At 45.4% G+C, this 9,910-nt stretch overlaps 1 pseudogene; it reads left to right on the forward strand.

Annotated features, from left to right (window-relative positions):
- Nucleotides 1-6,173: 6,173 nt before the first annotated feature.
- On the forward strand, nucleotides 6,174-6,292 carry LOC134939070 (5S ribosomal RNA; annotated as a pseudogene).
- Nucleotides 6,293-9,910: the final 3,618 nt, after the last annotated feature.

Genomic DNA, 9,910 nt, shown 5'->3' on the forward strand with positions numbered 1-9,910 from the left:
TGATTAAAGGTTACGTTTTAACTCTTATAATCATATCAAATTGATTTGCATAAAAATTGTTAAAAAAGAGTGCTCCAAAAAGCAATCCATTCTCTTTGTTGCCTCTTTGCAACAAACACAACTTTTAATGTTCTGTATATTTTGATTGCAGGAGCACCTCCAGCACTTGTAAGGTGTAATTTAGTAAAGAAAGGTATAACTAGCTGGTTTCTTTGAATATACTATTATTATTATTGTATTTGAATCATTTAGTCTGGTGCGGGATATATAGTAGAGTGCCATAGTTTTCTCTATGAGGACTGAATATCCTGACTGTGAGATACCGGGTGAGACACGTTACACGCGGCCTAGTGCCAATTTGACCTCGTTTTACTGTGTCCCCTTTTCTTCCCCCCCCCCCCCCCCCCCCGGTCTCATTCTCAGTCCTAGAACTCAGCGACGGGACTTTATCAGAAGTTAGTTACTCCACCGATTAATATTATTGGTCACTATAAGCTTTTCTAAGTTAGTATTGCACTATTACGATGTTTATGCTAAAAATAAGTGCCTGTAAGGGTGACTCCCTTACCCCGATCCCGCATACGGCCATCGTGCCCCATGGGGATGCTGGTTAATATACCTACCTGCTTCCCCATTGCGGATGTTACTATGTTTACGATGTTTCTATTTTTTGTAACCTGCTCTTTTCATCACTCTTTTTCTCCTCATTGTTTTTCTATTTTTTTGGTGAACTGTCCGAGTGCTACGCTTCTTTGTGTTGTGATACAATGTGATGTCTCTTCCAGGTGTAATTAAACTCACCTCGATCAATGCAAAGGGACTTAACACCCCCGAGAAAAGATCCCATTTACTTCGGACACTACGATCCGATAGAGTGGATGTGGCTCTAATTCAGGAGACACATTTTAAGATCTCTGCTCGAGGCCCCTCCTTAGTAAATCAAAGATATCCCCTGGCTTTCTATTCCAACAACCCTGAAAGTAAATCTAAGGGAGTCGCTATAATTTTTTCCAAAGCCCTCCAAGTGTCTAACGTCTCGGTCCATAAACTTGTCCCAGGGAGGTTACTAGTAGTCCAATGCAATATATTTTCCCAGGCATACACCCTCATATCCCTTTACGCTCCAAATCAAGGCCAAATACCCTTTTTTCGATCCTTCCTTCCCCGGCTTGAAGCCCTGGCGATGGGTATAGTGGTTTTGGGAGGCGACCTAAACTGGTCCATGGACCCCTCCATCGACACTTCTCCCCCAGCTCCTAGATTCTCTGAACACAAACATAGACAGGTTAGGAAGATCTTTCACGAATTTCAATTTGCTGATACCTGGCGGGTCACACATCCCACTAACAGAGATTTCTCTTTTTTCTCACACCCACATCAGGTTTACTCACGCCTTGACTATATGTTCTTAAGCCATAGACACCTCCCCCTAATCGTAGATGCCTCTATTGGCTCCATCACGTGGTCGGACCATGCCCCAGTATCCTTGTCCCTATCGGCCCCATCTCGTACCCTCGGTCCTTGGACCTGGCGCCTTAATGAATCGCTCCTATATGATACATATTGTAAATCAGAATTGGATAAGGCACTGTCCGATTACTTTGATATTAACGACACAGGAGAGGTATCTGAAATTACGATCTGGGAGGCCCACAAATGTGTTATACGGGGTAAACTGATCCAATTAGGTTCGTTTGTGAAGAAAAACAGTCAGGCCTTGATCACTACATTATTACATAAAATTCATGCCTTAGAAACCCGCCACAAATCCTCCCTGACCCCATCGGACTTGATGGAGCTGTCTGCGGCCCGAGCACAACTCCGAACAACCCTTAATAACAAAACCCAAGCCTCCTTGCGTAGATGTAATAGTAAATATTATAAGTGGGGGAATAAACCAGGCAGGCTCTTGGCCCAAGCACTTAGATCCCAGAGATTGGCCTCCTTCATTCCTTCAATGAAAAACAACACGGGCTCCACATGCTTTAAATCTCCGGAGATAGCAGCATGCTTTAAAAACTATTATAATACTCTATATAACCTAGGTAACCCTTCCCAGGCCCATGACCCTCTCTCCAATATGTTAAGAGCCAGGAAATATCTAGCCGATGTGGCATTTCCTCAACTATCAAAGTCTGCCCGGAAATCTTTAGAAGCACCTTTCACTTTAGCCGAGGTGGACCATGTTATCTCTACCGCTCCCCTACGTAAAAGTCCGGGCCCAGATGGCTTTACAGCCACCTATTATAAGATGTTTAAAGAAGTGCTTGCTCCCAAAATACTGAGGGCCTTTTACTCCATATCCGCCGAAACCTACTTCTCTAGACAATCACTTGAGGCCCATATTACGGTGATCCCTAAACAAGGAAAGGACCCCTCAGTATGCTCCAACTACAGGCCAATTTCCCTGCTTAATATAGACCTCAAATTCTTCGCGAAATTAATGGCTCTTAGACTGAATGAATTTCTCCCGTCGCTCGTTCATAACGACCAAGTGGGCTTCGTACCCGGTCGTGAAGCTAAAGATAATACGACTAAACTCCTCAATCTAATCCATTTGGCCTCTAGCAGTAAGACATCCACTGTACTATTGTCTACAGATGCCGAAAAGGCCTTTGACAGGGTAAATTGGGATTTCATGAGAGCGGTGCTGGAGCATATTGGGCTGGGCCCACGAGCCCTCCATAGAATACTATCTTTGTATACACAACCATCAGCTAAAGTACGGGTTAATGGAACCCTCTCTGATAACTTTCTAATCAGTAATGGAACGAGACAGGGCTGCCCCTTGTCCCCCCTGATTTTCGTCCTTTGTATTGAAGCCCTGGCCAGGGCGATTAGGGCTAATGACAAGATTAAGGGACTACAAGTAGGGGATATAGATTATAAACTTGCTCTATTTGCAGATGATCTGCTGACGACGGTCACAGACCCCACACACTCGCTCCCCAACCTGATGAGCGATGTTGGACATTTTCAGCTCACTATCAGGCTTTAAAATCAACACATCCAAATCCTATGCCCTTCATATCTCAACCCCCCATTCGGTCTTAACCGGCTTGAAAGCTACATTTCCTTTTCAGTGGAGGGACTCCCACATCACATACCTGGGAGTTCAGATATCTAGCGACCCCTCACGTCTATTGTCCTTGAACTTCCACCCCATTCTCCAAGCCATTAGAAATGACTATTGCAGATGGCAATATCATAATCTTTCTTGGCTAGGTAGAATCAACGTTGTGAAGATGAACACGCTACCCAAACTGCTCTATCTCCTTCAGACCTTACCAATTCAGATCCCCGACTCCTGGTTCCGGACTGTAAGATCTTTGATCCAGCAATTTATTTGGCGTCGTAAGAGACCTAGAATCAAAAGATCAATCCTGACTCGACCACCCTAGAAGGGTGGTTTCCTGTTACCAGATATTGAAATCTACTACCAAGCAATCCTCTTGAACAGAGTCTTAGATTGGACCAGGAGCCGGGAGATTAAACAATGGGTGGTCTTAGAAGGTTTATGCTTACAACTGTTCCCAGAAATCTTCCCGTGGCTCCCGACCTTGCCCAAACTACTACGCCCTCACCCGACCATTTCTCCTACACTTTCTTTTTGGAAGGGGACACAACGAAGATCGTGCATCTCTTCTGTTTTTGGCTCCCTCACCTCCTTTCTGAGCAATCCGACCTTCCCACCTGGCCTCTCACTGGGATATTATCAAAATTGGGCGCTAGAGGGACTCTTTAGAGTGGGGCAGTTGGTCCACCCATCCGGGGTTAAACAGTTTTCGGAGATACGAGAGAAATGGGAGATCCCACAGACAGACTTCTGGAAATTCCTGCAGGTCCGTCACTTCCTACACACAGATAATGCATACCGTGAGGCATCAAGGGAGCTGACCGCGTTTGAAAAAATGTGCGTGGCCCCTATGAAGCCCATACACACTGTCTCCACCCTGTACAAACTCCTTTGTGCGTCTGACTCCCTGATGCCTCCCCATTTTATTCAAAAGTGGGAGAGGGATCTAAACATCTCACTCTCAGACAAGGAATGGGACTCTATCTTTCTCAAAACCCATAAGAGCTCCATCTGTATCCAAGTTAGAGAAACGCAATATAAGATCCTGATGAGGTGGTACAGACACCCCACTCTCTTACACGTCATTTCCCCATCCATCTCGCCTACCTGCTGGAGATGTCATGGGGACCTAGGTTCTCTACTACACATCTGGTGGACCTGCCCTCTTATTAAAAATTACTGGGATGATGTAATCTCAACCTCCAATGCTATTTTACATACTTCCGTCCCATCTGACCCGGCCTTTTGGTTACTAAATCATTCCACTACCCCAATCTCTACCTACAAGTCATCGTTACTACGACACCTGGGCAATGCCGCACGAGCAGTGATCCCCACAATGTGGAAATCTGTCAGCCCCCCCACAAGGTATACCTGGTTCTCCAGATTAGATTATTACATGAACATGGAAGATGTATTAATGAGCGCTGGGGACAGGCGTTCGGAATTTACTGCTATGTGGTGGCCTTGGATAGACTACAAGACATCCGAGTCGTATAAGACTTACATTTCTTCTGCGACATAGAGTAGAAGACGGGAACTGCTTTTTGACTCAATTTGTAATGGGGCCCTAGACGAATAAGCTTAACTCTTAAATCATTGCACATATCTTACTCTCCTTTTCTTAACATACTCGGTTCAGTCACCCCAATCTTTTGATGTTTTCTTTTTCTTGTTATATACCTATCCTTTATTATGTTTCCTTAACCCAAAATGTTAATGTGGACTGTAACTGTACTGAACATGCGACTATCAATCTGTGTACGCTCATGTTGTCACACCATTTTGCCATTGAATGTTACCCAGGTATGTTTACAACTTGTTATAAGTCTATATTGTTACAATAAAAACAGATTATACAAAAAAGTGATTTATTCTGTGTGGGTTTTGCTCTGTGATATGGGCTGGTATTACAATCTTCAATTGAAACCAGGATATTATCTCGTATACTAGCATCTCTATGATTACTATTACTTTATGTTTCTCAGTGTCAGGACTATATACAACCTGTACATATGTTAACCTATTTGCAATAGAGGCATTGGTTCTGCATCCATATCTTTGACCAGACTTGGGCTCACATGGGATATGCAGAGAAATATGTAAAAACTATTTTTTCTGCTGTGGTATTGATTCACAAGTTTAATACCATTGCCCATAACAACACTCTGCATCAACTTATTGTGATTTATGCATTCTCTTCCTGTTAATAAAAGAATATGTTTACAGGATGAATGCTGCTGCTCAATAATAATATCCTGTATCTATGTATGGTGATTTAGGGTCTTTTTTTCCTGTACAACATTTTTTCTGTGTGAAAAAAACATCTCTACATACAGTTTCACAGTCCAAACCTCAATAGGGGTAGGACCATACTTGCCTACTCTCCCGGAATGGCCGGGAGGCTCCCGAAAATCGGGTGACCCTCCCGGCCCCACGGAAGAGCAGACAAGTCTCCCGGTTTTTTAACTTACCCCCTGCCCGGCCGCCCACTTTGAGAGTAAAGTGGGCGGTCCGGACAGTAGATGACGCGATTCTTGTTGAATCGCGTCATCATAGTCACGCCCCCTGCTATAAAATGCCGGTTATAGCGGCATTACCGAGCGGGGGGCGTGGCTCAATGGTGTAACCCCGCCCTCATTCCGCCTCTGTCCCTCCTCCACCCCGCCCTGTTCCGCCTCCACCCCGCCCACTCCTCTCATCATTTTCCTGCCCAGCCCCTCCATTGAGCCATCCTGGCAGCTCTCTCCCGGAGAGAGCTGCCAAAAAGTAGGCAAGTATGGGTAGGACACTGGTGATCCATATGATCTGTAGCATCTCTGTGACTTTCTCATACCATCAGAAATCACAGCTAGGCTGTTCTATTTTGGCAACTACTCTGCCACACGGGTTTTTTCGTGGACTCTCATCCATGATCCACGGAGCACAGTGCTACTTTTGGGAGTACTGTTGAACCGTGCCTAACGTGGAAAGCAGATCCACATATTTTCACCTACTTTACTTATTCACCTCTTCTTTCCTATTTTTGTCTCATTATTCCTTACTTTCATAATTTCCTATATAGGTGCACTCTCATTGGTGTACAGATCACATAATCCTCTACTACCATACCACGCTGCCAGCGCAAGATCTCGTCTGATCTTGGAAGCTAAACAACGTTGGGCTGGGTTAGTACCAGGAGAGGAGACTACATGGGAATACCTGGTGTTGTAGAGCAGGAATTAATTTCCCTCTCTATGTGAGAAGGGACACCAACAGTAGTATCACCACTAATTCTATCAAGCACTCTTTACTATCCTATCTAGTTATCCCATGTTTATTTGCAGTTCAGTGCCTCAATTTTTGCCCGCAAATACGGCATTTGTCTATAATTCAGGTGTGTAATAATTATTTGGTGACCATTGATCATTATTTAGCTCAAACTGAGTGATCATAATTGGATATTCCTATAATATCTTGTCTTACTACCCCTCGGTTCCATTAATACAGAAATTCTGTACTGGTCAGGGGAAATGGGGGTATGACAACTCAGTGTCTACAACCTTTCCGAATATTCTTTGGAATAAAGAGACCAGAACATTTTAACAATTTTCTAAATTCTTTATTCTCCTATGGATCTTTTGGATGGACAACTATGGTTTAATATTATCAATAAAAGTTATGTTTTAATATTTTCTACTATACATTACTGAAAATCTATTTTCTTTAGTACAAGAGTGCGCCCACACAAGAGCCTTCTTTCTTTAGTCTGTGTACTTTCTGGCTCTGGGCGCACCACCAGCTAGGACAGCACACAATAGGAGAAAATTGTTTATATTTCTCTCCTACCCCCTTATTAGGGTAATTTACTGTCCAATTTTGGTTCCTTTCATAAATATTATTATACCTAATGTGACCTGTGCCTGATCGCGCTGTGTTTTTATATATATATAGGATCCTATTATGGTGCGGCCAGGGCCGGTGCAAGGTTTCTCGGCACCCTAGGCAAAACTTCTGCCTTCTGTCCCTTCCCCCTACCCACCCTTCAGATGAAAGGCATGCTGCTCTCACCCCCTACTCTGTTAAATGTCTGCTGTTCTATCCCTCCTAAAATCTGTGTGCATGCTGCTGCTCATCCCCCCAGACTGTGTGCATGCCTGCTCCTTATATCCTCCCCCCCCCCCCCCCACACCACCCCCTCACCACACCGCTGCTCTCGCTCTCTTTCCTTATCAATGCAGAGAATGCACTGTGCAGCCACCTTACCTGCAGGCTGCAGTGCAGAGTTGGAACTGAGTAGTCTGTGAAAGAGCCTGGAATGAAGAGCAGTGCTCCATGTCACCCCCAGCCAGGACTCCAGGAGCTGTCAAAGTTACTGCCTGTGCCGGGTGGAGGTGGAGCTGGAGGCTGCAATACGGGAGCTTAGTAGTCACGGCTACTGTAAGATACGCATTCTGGGGGATTGCAGCGGCTAGGAAAGGTAGGACTATGCTACCTTTTTTAGGCAGCTGTAGCAGGCCGCCCCCCTCAGGTCCCGGCGCCCCTAGGCAGCTGCCTAAAGCTGCCTAGTGGAAGCTCCGGCCCTGGGTGCGGCACTCAGATGTAAGGAAGGACACATACGCTGTGGCTGAGTATCAACGTTTCAATCAATACGATTTTCTTCTGGATATTCCATATCCTGAAGAAAATCGTATTGATTGAAACGTTGATAGTCAGCCACAGCGTATGTGTCCTTCTTTACATCCGAGTGCCGCACCATGGGGGTCATTCCGACCTGTTCGCACGCTGCGGTTCATTGCAGCGGTGCGAACGGGTCGGTTCTGCGTATGTGCGTCGGCCGCAATGCGCACGCCCGTCGTTGCCCAGCGACGGTAACGACAAGAATAACAAAGAAAGCGATCGCTACCGCGATCGCAAGAAGAGTGACAGGCAGAAGGCGTTCCGAGGCGTCAACTGACCTTTTTCTGGGAGGGGAGTGGAGCAGCGAATGCAGGCGCGTCCAGGCGTTTGGAGGGCGGATGTCTGACGTCAATTCCATGATCTTCATCGCTGGATCCATCGCACAGGGTAACTGCAGGGCTGGTCTTGTTTCACACAAAACTTTTTTAGCATAGCAGTGCTGTACAAGCGATCGCAGCCTTGCTATACTAAAATACACCCCCCCGTAGGCGCCATCTAGTTGATCTCACGAGCAGCAAAAAGTTGCAACGTGCGATCAACTCGGAATGTCCCCCCATGTGCCTAATTCAGACCTGATCGTAGCAGCAAATTTGTTAGCAGATGGGCAAAACCATGTGCACTGCAGGTGGGGCAGATGTAACATGTGCAGAGAGAGTTAGATTTGGGTGGGTTTTATTGTTTCTGTGCAGGGTAAATACTGGCTGCTTTATTTTTACACTGCAATTTAGATTTCAGTTTCAACACACTCCACCCAAATCTAACTCTCTCTGCACATGTTACATCTGCCCCCCTGCAGTGCACATGGTTTTGCCCATCTGCTAACAAAGTTGCTGCTACGATCAGGTCTGAATTAGGTCCCATAATAGGATATGTGTGTCTGATCAGTGAGGGCACCAGAGCAAGTTTTTATGGTCAATTGAGAGCCGGATAACACGAGCATTTTATATATAGGTCATTCACTGGATCTTGAGAGAGGTGGCAGCATTGAAGCACTCAAACTTCTTGATTTGAGGCCAACTATTTTTAATCCATCCAGTGTTGCGTATAAGCATACAGTATATGGGTCTGGTATAAATTTATAGACCTACTCTTCTCTTTATTGATCGCTAAAAACTTTTACTCTGATATCGGTCTATAAGTTCGATCGGTCCAATATTGGTCTAGGTCTATCTTGATCTTTTATATATATGGATATTGTCTGGAGTTATTAGGCTCAGACATTTATTGATCTAATACCCCTGAGGAAGTCCTAAGGGACGAAACGCGTTGGATTCTACATCTGATCAAACCTAATTGGTGCATATTGGAATTGGGTTCTGCATCTGATCAAACCTAATTGGTGCATATTGGGATTTATACATGTCAGATTGAATATCCATCCTGTATGGTGATAATGTTATTAACACTGTGAAATTGAGAAAGTATTCTGTTTTATGAATACATTTTTAAATGATTTTGACTGTTTGTAATAGATTAACAAGCTGTTAGCGCCCTCAGATTTGTTGTGTATGTACTATTTTTTAATCCCTGCAGACGAGGGATTCTTCTAGAGGTGCTGCTTACTTATCCTGAGCGCAATTTGGTACCATTTCTGTATTTATATATATATATATATATATATATATATACACATATATATATATATATATATATATATATATACTAGGTGCTTCATCGCGCCCTACGGGCGCTCTTCACACCGTCGCAAGGGGCTACGCCCCCTTAACCCTTGCATGCCTTTCTGGGGTTTAATATTTGTATTATATAGAGTATTACCTGCATTCCTTTGTTAGTGGTTAAATATTGCACAATGAAAGGGCGTGCGATGGTGAAGGAGGCGCAGCCCCTTGCGACGGCGTGAACAGCACCTGCAGGGCACGATGTACAGAATGTAGCGGGTGCGGGGGGGACTGCGGATGGTGTCTGTAGATGCTGCGGGTGGAGGGGAGGCAGAAGTGGGGGTGGGGCCCGGATGGGGAAGGTTCGGGAGGTGCTGCGCGTGGGGGAGGGGCAGAGCAGTGGGGGATGCAGATGGGGGAGGGGTGGAGGCACTGCAGGTGGGGGAGGGGCAGGGGTGCCACGGGTGGGAGAGGGGCAGGTGTGGGGATGTTGTGGATGGGTGAAGGGTTCCGGAGGTGCTGTGGGATGGGAAGGGACGGGAGTGCCGGGGGTGGG

This window comes from Pseudophryne corroboree, chromosome 6 (genome assembly GCF_028390025.1).
Source record: "Pseudophryne corroboree isolate aPseCor3 chromosome 6, aPseCor3.hap2, whole genome shotgun sequence".
NCBI classification, from domain to species: domain Eukaryota; kingdom Metazoa; phylum Chordata; class Amphibia; order Anura; family Myobatrachidae; genus Pseudophryne; species Pseudophryne corroboree.